Genomic DNA, 9,984 nt, shown 5'->3' with positions numbered 1-9,984 from the left:
AGGGTCAGTGCTGTGGTTACCTCTCTGCCCAGCCGGCCTGAAGTCCTCACTGCTTGGACACAGGGCAGGACAGAGGAAGCGTTGGAGTCCGGGGTTTAATGTGGGATTATGTCGCCTTAGACTTTGTCAGGGACGGGACTAAAGGCTTGATGAGCTGAGCCATCTGGTTGGGTCCCCTCGTCTATCAAAAATAGCAAGGCTGTGTTTTAGGTCCACAGTCTCTTATCCAGAACCCTGGCAGCAGCTGTGTTAAGAATTCAGAGGTTTTCAGATTTTTAAAAAGACAAGGCAGTGCGTCCGCCATAACTTGTGTGTCGTATGTCCTGCCCCACGTGGGTGTCTAGTAGCCAAGTCGTGTGACTCTTTGTGACCCCATGGATGGCAGCACGCCAGGCCTTCCTGTCCCTCACCACCTCCCAGAGTTTGCCCAAGTTCATATCCTTGCTCAAACATCAATATTTTTGTGATGAAATGTGAAAGCTCACAGTAAATGAGATAAATAAGTTCTGTAAGTAGTTTTAAGTCGGTTCAGGTCAGATATTGCTGCCAATGGCCTCAGATATACAAAACTCTGTTGGTTTTCACCGCTTTCTGGATGTTAGGATTGTAGATGAGAGAAAGGGGGGCTTTAATGTGCTTCTCACAGAAGGATGCTCACTACGAAGGAACAAGGGTGGATGGTGAGTCCATGTGATAAATCTAAGGACTTCTCTTTATTGAGAAATTCTATCTCCAGTGCGTCATGGTGTTCTTATTTGTAAACAAAAATTTTTCGGTGTTCCTTTTAGGATCAACTTACTTTGGACTTTGCTTTAAAGTTGTTTGTTTTGACTTGTAATCTGCTAAAAGGGAATCTGTTTTTGTCCTTGAGGGACTCACAAATCACTACTGCACTATTTTAACCATAATGAGAAGGGGACTGAGAATGAGGGGGTTTCCAAGACAAAGGGTTGAAGAACAAAAGTTTAATGTTGTTGCTGTTCAGTCACTAAGTCATGTCCAACTCTTTCTGACTCCATGGACTACAGCATACCAGGCTCCTCTGTCCTCCACTATCTCCTGGATTTTGCTCAAACTCATGTCCATTGAGTCAGTGATACTGTTTAACCATCTCATCCTCTGTCGTCCCCTTCTCCTCCTGCCTTCAATCTTTCCCAGCATCAGGGTCTTTTCCAAGGAGTCGGCTCTTCACATCAGGTGGCCAAAGTACTGGAGCTTCAGCCTCAGCATCAGTCCTTCCAATGAATATTCAGAACCGATTTCCTTTAGGATGGACTGGTTGGATCTCCTTGCAGTCCAAGGGACTCTCAAGAGTCTTCTCCAGCACCACAGTTCAAAAGCATCAGCCTTCTTTAGGGTCCAACTCTCACATCCGTACATGACTACTGGAAAAACCATAGCTTTGACTATACGGACATTTGTCAGCAAAGTGATGTCCCTGCTTTTTAATACTCTGTCTAGATTTGTCCTAGCTTTCCTTCCAAGGAGCAAGTGTCTTGTAATGTCATGGCTGCAGTCACCATCTGCAAAATTTCTAAAGTCATCCAAGCTGTCTACCACTTGGGGTGAATGTAATTGCACGGTTGTCAACATGCCCGGTGACAATGACACAGTGACTGTTTCTCTCCTTAGGTGAGAACCAAATATCAGTCTTTTTGACTTCTGGCTCTATGGCCTCAGATTCTAGCTTAGAAACAATGGTTAAACGCAAGCTATCTCCTGTGGCAATGTTCAAGGGGCCTCCAGTTTTTTTAGTCCAACAAAATCCCACCAACACCATCAATCATTATTCGCCTAAATAAATAAAGTATAAATGTTAGGCAACATGACCTTCTTGGCCACCATGCTAACCGAACAACAACAGGTGTCCCAACTTCAAAATGGTTGTAAATATTCAATCTCTATACCACTGGACTGTCATACCGGAAGACTCTGCCTGTAGACTGGCTGGAATATATTCGCTGGTGTTCAGACAAGGCTGACTCACCGAGGCTGTACCTGCTCTGCAGCAGGTATAGCCCCACTGATGAATAGGTAGAGACGTCACAAAACCAGGGTGCGACATGGGCTCCAAAGTGACATTCAGCAGATGACTTTACTTCAGGCCACACGGCACCTAACTGGTCAGACCTGTCACGTTCACTCCTGTTTTCAGAGCCCTCTGGACCTGAGAACCCGGAGGTGCCTGTAATTCATCCCTGGTTTAATGTCCCCGTTTACCAGTTTGTGCCAATTCAGCCCAAAGCTCCCAGATACTGGGCAAATTACATTACCTCCCTGGAGACCTGGGCTCACCAGGCCACTGAGCCTTAATAACCTTAAGAAGGGAACTTCCTAAACTCATCCACATCTGGGGACTTGGGAAAGTGAGCTCCTCTCCATTGACCTTTAATTCCTGGAAGTTCCAAGGGCGCCAAGAGCCGCTGCGAGGGCTTCTCTGCAGATCTTCAGAGGTGAGAACCCGATGCCGCTGAATGGCTCCAGGAAGTGATGCTGCGAGGGCTTCTCTCAGAGGTGAGAACCCGATGCCGCTGAATGGCTCCAGGAAGTGATGCTGCGAGGGCTTCTCTGCAGATCTTCAGAGGTGAGAACCCGATGCCGCTGAATGGCTCCGGAAGTGATGCCAGTGATGAAGGCCACCTGTGTCCAGCTCCCTCGTGGCGTTCGGGCTCAGCAGCGAGAGCAACGCAAGAGCCACAAGCAGGCCCGAGAGCTGCTCCCTGAGCAGCAAGACACACCCCTGCTGTTGGAGCGACAGTGACCCAACGAGAAGCTCGTGTGCAGAAGCTGTAAAAAGTGTGTGTTGGGGGAGAGTGGGGACGACCCCCAAGGAGGAGTCCGCCTCTCAAGGCCCCATTCTATCAGCAGCCCACATGAAGCCTGAGCACAGGGCCTGGCACACAGCAGGTGCTTAATAAGTGCTCTCCTGGTTTCTGCTGTCCCTCCAGGCACCGTATTCTTGATCCCTAATAGCTGGGTCTCCCTAGTTCAAGCACTTCTCCCGAGGAATACTTACCTAGAAATCTTTAAGTCAGAACTTTGTAACAAAAGAATTACTTAAAAAATGATTGCCCCCCCCCCGAAAAAAATAGCAGTTTTTTAAAAGATTAAATCCCCATTTATATAACAGTCTTGAAATGAAATTATAGAGCCAGAGGACCACTTAGCGGCCACCAGAGGTTAGGAACAGAGGAGGGTGTAATAGGTGGGACGTGTCCTTGGATGCGGAATGGTTTCCTGTATGTTCATTGTGGAGGCATTTACCAGAATGTACCACCAGTTTATTATGATGAAACTGTACTGAAGTGCACGCGCGCACACACACACACACACACACACACACACAACTCCATGTAAAGCTGCTGAAATCTGAATAAGCTCAGTGGATTGTAATAATGGCAACTTTCTGGTTTTCATATTAGATATTATGTCTAGTTTTATCATTGAGCAAAACTCGATAAAGTGTATAAAGTGTACACTGGGACCTTCTTGTATACTGCTTTTCAACTTCCTATATACCTGTGATCATTTCATAACAAAAATTTCTGAATTGGCTGAATCCATATGAATGAATTATATATGGAATTTGCTAAACAGTTAAGGAAAGCCTAAATAGACACAAAGATGAACTCCAAATAATATGCACTGTTTTGTTCTGGCAGTAGCTTTTTATTTTTTAATTTATTTTCTTGGCTACACAGCACAGCCTGTGGGATCTTTGTTCCCCACCCCCCCCCCCCCGCCCCCGGGGACTGAGCCTGCATCCCTTGCACTGGAAGCACTGAGTCTTAACCACTGGACCACCAGGGACTTTCCCATACACCCCTCACTAAAGGATTGGGAAAAGTGTTACCCAGGGCCATTGCTTTGCAAAACACTCTGCGTATTGTGGTTACTAGGAAAAGCGCCTTCTGGAGTTGCGCAGTGCACAATCTGTGCAACCTACCTTTAGCCAAGTGTTGCAGAGAGTCGCTGATTCTTTCATCTTGGTCTCATGATCTATTCCTGATCTCAAACTGCTCCACCTTTCAAGCCAGATTAGATTGGAATAATCACATTTTTGCATCAGTAGTGATGTTCAGATTACAGAGAATTCTCAGTCTACACTTGCTCAAACATCAGACCTAAAAACAGAATTTGTATTCATTTATTCGATAAATTTTCTACTGAGCTAAAAAGACTGGGCTTTCCTTGTGGCTCAGCTGGTAAAGAATCCACCTGCAGTGTGGGAGACCTGGGTTCAACCCCTGGGTTGGGAAGATCCCCTGGCAAAGGGAAAGGCTACCCACTCCAGTGTTCTGGCCTGGAGAATTCCATGGACTATACAGTTGCAAAGAGTCGGTTGCAAAGAGTCGGACATGACTGAGCGACTTTCACTCACTCACTCAGAAAGACTGATTTCAGCCTCAGTTACTCCTGCTGTGGTGGGCTGCATTCACACAGATACCTGCCACAGCTCTGCAGTTTCAGGCACTCCCTAAAGTGCTTTCTACCTAGAAACGGCTTCTCTGTAGGCGTTATGTCCAATTCCCTAACGTGTTGACAAAAAGAGAACTTCCAGTGAGAAAGCGATGTGAACCGAGTCCTCAGCGCTCAGAAGCGGATGCTGGTCCTGGGCCTGTCTTGTCCATTCATTTCAGTGCGTTGATGTGCAGGCCGGTCAGCCACGTGGTGCGGTCCTGCGGTTCCCAGCAGGGCTGGTCCCTGGACGAGCCCGGAGGAGACCCGGCGATGGGGGCCAGCGGGAGACAGGTGAGTCACGGATGAGGGTGAGGAGGTGGCGGCCGGGGTGGCGCTGGGCAGAGCGCCCCGCGGGTGGGGCGGGGCCTGAGCGCTGACTCACGGGCGGTCTTTGTCAAGAGGGCCGGGGCGGAGGCGGAGCTTGCCCAGGGCAGGGAACCCACGCCCTGCGCAGGTTCCCTCCTGACCTACCACCCCCAATTTCCCACCAGATGCAGGTGCAGAGGATGCCCGGAGGCTGCCTCCCGGGCAGCGGGCGGGGACGGAGCCAGCGGCTGACCTCAGGGTGTGCGCCCTCCCCGGGCTCCTGATGGAGACCGGCCGTGGAGACAGGATCGGGGCTTTAGACGTGGACTCGCAGGGCGGGGCGGGCGGTCGGCAGGTTCCAGGATCCGGATGTTCTCCTGGAGCGGCTTTCATCCGTGCTCACCTATCTCACACTCACATTCACCCGGAACAGCAGTCACCACGTCTCTCTCCGCGTTTCAGCCCGACTGCCCGACCGGGCCTGAGTCAGGAAAGGGTGGGGGCGCTGAAATAGTCCCCTCTCCCAGCCTTTAGGGAAGAAAGTGAAAAAGGAAGCGGACAGGGGCTGGCTGGAAAAGAAGACTTTGCCTAGACTCGACCCACCTAGCCTGGTGGGTCAAGAAAAGGCTGCATCATTTTAAAAGGAGGAGGAGGAAGAAGGGGAGGGAAGGGGAGGGAGAGAAAGAAAGGAAGGCAAGAGGGAAGGAGGGAAGGAAGGAAGGGAAAACCCCTCTCCTCCTCGACCGTCAGTCACATGGGAACCCCAGCTCCATCGTGTCTCCCCGTGTGACCTTAGACAGGTTTCTTTACTCATCTGTGCCTTTACTCGCATTTGTTAAGACGGAGATCTTGAGGACCAGGAAGATACCTACCTCCTGGGATTCGGAGGCTCGACGGATTGAGTGCGGGAAAGCACAGACAGACGCCTGGCACGTGGCAGACCCGGTACTCGGCTTACAGCTTACAGACTGCCCGAAACCTCTTCTACGCCCCCACCCCCCGCCCCCAGAGGTCCTCTGCTTTTCCCTGCCTCCACCCCCCAACTATGACAGCGATCCTCACATCCCCTAAGGGGACCCTCCCTGCCCCACATCCTTGCTTGGCCAGAGCTTCCTCACCTGACCTCCACCCCTGTGCCCCATAGAGCAGTCCAGCCTCCAGGACGTGGATGGGGGTGGCCAGGCCGCCCGGCTGGAACTCAGCACTCGGTGCTCCCTCCCCTCCACCCGGGTCCCCCGTTTTGCCCTCACTCCCGTATCCGTTCCCCTTCTCCTGCCCCCCATGTCAGGTCAGGGTGACAACAAGTGTTGCTGAGTGGGCATTGAGTGGGCATTCGTTGCCTTCCCAGCTCTGTGCCCAGCACTCTCCTCCCCATCATCCTCAAATAGCCCCCATAACCGGGGGCTCCATTCTGGGGCGGTTCTCTCTCTTTGCCCCCCCCCAAAAACAGCTAAAGTTAACAGTGTGTTGCTGTGAAAATCAAAAGCAATAAGAACAGAGGAGACAGATGAGCATTTAATGGGGTGACCAACATCCCTGGATTTGCCCAAGATTAAGGGCTTTCCCGTGACACTTGCATGGCTAAGCCTGGGAGAATCCCTGGCAAATGGGGCTGGCTGGTCACTCCAACAGTCCGGTCATCCAGAAGCCCCCTGATGCTGCTGTAACAGTGGCTCCACAGCTTTGAAGTCACCATTTTGGGAGGGAACTTAACTCTTCTGAGCCTCGGTCTCCTCATCTGTAAAATGAGGATAGACTTCATAAGACCATCATTGGGAGGATGTTGGTGTGTCAACAGCAAGCCCCGGAGAGGCTCCAGGCTCCGCTTGCCAGCTGGGGATGTGGCCCCATCCCCGGCTGGCGGCTCATTCTGGCCACTCCAACCCCCCCAACCCCAGCTGCCTCACCCATCACATCAGATGGGCAGGGACGTAAATAAGTGACCTAATCTTGCCTTTCAAGGAAGACTAAGCCCTCAGGAGACACGGGTCACCTCCCCTCTCCCACTTTCACCTGCCCCCGTCTTGCGTGTGTTTTCGTGCTGAGTCAGTTTGGTCGTGTCAGACTCTTTGCAACCCCGTGGACTGTAGCCTGCCAGGCTCTTCTGTCCATGCGATTCTCCAGGCAAGAATACTGGAGTGGGTTGCCATGCCCTCTTCCAGAGGATCTTCCTGACCCAGGGATCGAAACCGCATCTCTTGAGTCTCCTGCACTGGCAGGCGGGTTCTTTATAACTAGCACCACCTGGGAAGTCTCAGGAAAAAGGAAAGAAAAAGGAAAGAGTTGGCTCCAAATGAAGACTTTGCTTCCACTCCACTGACCACACCGTGCAGGCAAGGCTACAGTGTTGGCTTATTCTTTTTTTTTTTTTAAGGAAGAGATCAGAACCCACAACTCAGACTGTCTGGAAAACCCCAGGCCCTCCCATCCTTCACCGCAGACCAGGAAGTCTCGGCTGAACAGTGGAGCAGGGACTTTGTGGGAGGGGGGCAGGCAAAGGAGAGGGGTGCCAGCGGGGGCCTGGCCTCAGTGTGGCATCTGACACGCAAGGTGCCCAGAGATGTCTGCGGGCTGGGGTGGGCAGGCTGGGCCCCGCCCTTAGTGTGCAGAGGGCACGCCGCCCGGCATCTGCAGGACAGCATCCGGCCCCATCCTGCTTGCCGTGGCCTCTGAGCCCGGCTGTGTCCAGGGCATACTCCGCAGCACCCTGGACCCCGGCGTCCTTGCCCTTGATCTGAGGATGTGCTTCTCTCTCCCCCTCTGCAGGCCTTGGTTGTCTGACCCCACAAAGGAGCAACCGCCCTGGCTGTTGGTCTCCAAGGCCTCTATGTGAAGGTCGGTGGCTCAGATGTTGCTATTTTTTCACATTTATCAGAGACTGATGGCATGTGAGCCCATGGAGAATGCCGAGGTGGACCAAGCGGGCAGGCCCGGCTCAGCAGATAAACACATGCATGGCATTCCAGAGCCCTGAGGGCAGGCGCCCCTCCAAGCCCCCCTCCCAGCCCCCCTCCCACCCCCACCCCCAGCCTGGAGCGGCCTTGTCCACATTGTCGCCTTCAGGGGCTTTCTCAGAGATTCCCACCGCGGCGTGAGCGACAGGATCAGCAGAACTGAGGGCTCGCTGGCCTGGCAGCCTCCGCAGTCACCCCCAGCCGCTGCTGCTGGGCCACCCTCCCCCCTTGGCTCCCTTCACTGCCTGCGCGACAATAAAAGAACAGCTGGAGGCAGGGACTGGCTCTGGGTGTTCTGCCCAGGCACCTCAACCTGGCACTCCACCTGTCCCTCCCCCAGGAAAAGCCGTTGCTTTTGGAAGGGCTCCTGGGGTGCAGGAGGAGGGGCCAGTGGCAGGGATGGGGGCGCGGGGACCAGACTCTGGGGATGAAGTCCACGGTGTCCGACGCCTTGGATCTTCCAGCTCCCCGGAGTGCGTTCAACCCCCACCCCCCGCAAGGGAAACACAGTGTGGGGAGCGGGCAGCCCCCCGCTTCCTGGTGTGCAAACTAATGGCTCTAGGTTCAAGTCTCGCTCTACTCCAACTTGGAACAAGTCACTTCTCCCCTGGACTTGAGTTTCTTCACCCATAAAATTCAGGGCTGGGCTGGGCTGGATTTGGAAAGGTCCCTCAAGCTCCCCGATGCAGCCGTGGGGGCAGCACCTAGTCACGCACACCCCTCGAAGGAGCCTTGTCCCGCTTTCTGGTGGGGAACCGAGGCGGAGGGTGAGGGTGTGAGGCAAGAGTGTCTGTGTGATCCTCCCGGGAGAAGCATTCATCAGCGTCTCCCAGCTCATCCCTCGCTCACAGGCCTCGCCAGATCCTCTGGGTTTGGTTCCCAAGGTTCCATGTCTCCCCAGTACGCATCCTCGTTCCTGGGGACAGGGTGCCCCGGAGCACAGCTGCAACTCAGTGCCCATCGCCCCTTCCCCAGGAGCCACGGCTAGGAGCTGCCTGCCGGGTTGTCAGCTGTTGCTAAGCCCTGAGTTGCTCCTTGGGTTACAGAGCCGAGAGGACATGGAAATTGAAACAGGAGAAGAGCGAGCAGGGCCAAGAGGGCTCCCAGGGCTGTGATGGAAAGACAGCCCAGCCAGGGTGACCACATTATTTATGGGTTCTCTCGGGGGGACATATATGGTTAGGAAAAGAACCTCTTCGCATCACAAGACACAGCCCCGCTTTTCCGTGGCCCGCCCAGGCACCCCTGAGCTAACTCGAGATGGTTGCTGGCTCAGGAGGTACCTAGGCATCACATGTCAGCATCCCAGTCATCTTTCCCAAGCGCTTCACAGGATGCGGGGTACAGAGACATGGTGTTACTTGTAGCCCCAGGGAGGGAGGTGGGGCAACAGAGGGTCTTCCTTGGGCCACCCCGCCCCACCATGCAGCGAGCAGCTGGCATTCCCGGAGCGTCTGCCCAGAGAAGAGATTAGAGCAGCCAGGGTCTGGGATATTTTCAGAAACAAAGAGCATCAGCCCCCAGCCCCAAACCCAATGCCCTCCCAGCACTCCACAAATGACCAGCCTGGACATCGAGGAGGAGAGGGCCCCGGGGGGCAAGGCTTCGTTGGGGAGGAGGAGGAGGAAGGCTGGCCAGCTAGAAGGGATGAGCTGAGGCCGCAGCTAGCGCAGCCCGGCACTGAGGAGTCCTGGGGCAGCATGCCCGCCAGGGGCTGGGCCAGGCTTCAGCAGGTCAGATCGAGTGACTGCTTTCCTGGAAACCAGGCTTCTGGTTGGTTGTGACGGCCGATACAGCAGGCAGGAAGATGCTGCCCTGGCGTTCTCGGGAGAATCATTTGACATTGTCTTCAATGTCAAATAGGACAAGCTAACCGTTGAGGAAAAACAGAGCCGCCCTGTCTCAGTGGCTGCAGCCGCAAGCCCTACAGACACTTGGGTTACCCACGCGGGGTACAGCGGGCCCAGCGGTCTGATGAGGTGTGCCCCGGAGGCTGCAGGGTGGAAATCCAAAGGACACGCCACTGAACGAGGCCCCCGTGCGCCGGGCCTTCTCCCAGGGTCCCCAAGGGTCCAGGCCCTCCCTGCATGGCTGTGGCCCTGGTACCACATGGGCAGCCAGCTGTCCCCGGATGGGACTCAAGCCCCCGTCAGCCCAGCACTGCCACGTGCTGATGCAGTGGTATTCAAGGTGCGGCTAACAGGGGATGCTAGCCCAGAGCAGTTCGGGGTGATCAACCACTGGTCTCAGGAAGGCCCGAACA

General features: G+C 54.1%; 2 long non-coding RNA genes across 2 annotated transcripts; one reads left to right on the top strand and one right to left on the bottom strand.

Annotated features, from left to right (window-relative positions):
- The first annotated feature begins 4,817 nt into the window (after window positions 1–4,817).
- LOC147347809 (uncharacterized) lies at window positions 4,818–5,810 on the top strand. Its single transcript, XR_015152809.1, has 2 exons — window positions 4,818–5,378; window positions 5,608–5,810. It is a non-coding gene; the product is annotated as an uncharacterized LOC147347809 (long non-coding RNA).
- A 459-nt stretch (window positions 5,811–6,269) lies between these two features.
- On the bottom strand, window positions 6,270–7,557 carry LOC147347808 (uncharacterized). Its single transcript, XR_015152810.1, has 2 exons — window positions 6,781–7,557; window positions 6,270–6,505 (listed from the first exon to the last, which is right to left on the bottom strand). It is a non-coding gene; the product is annotated as an uncharacterized LOC147347808 (long non-coding RNA).
- Window positions 7,558–9,984: the final 2,427 nt, after the last annotated feature.

Source organism: Bos grunniens, chromosome 23, assembly GCF_055505025.1.
Source record: "Bos grunniens cultivar Pamir isolate PY7600 chromosome 23, Bosgru_T2T1.0, whole genome shotgun sequence".
Classification (NCBI taxonomy): domain Eukaryota; kingdom Metazoa; phylum Chordata; class Mammalia; order Artiodactyla; family Bovidae; genus Bos; species Bos grunniens.
This window is presented reverse-complemented; position numbering and strand designations above follow the sequence as displayed.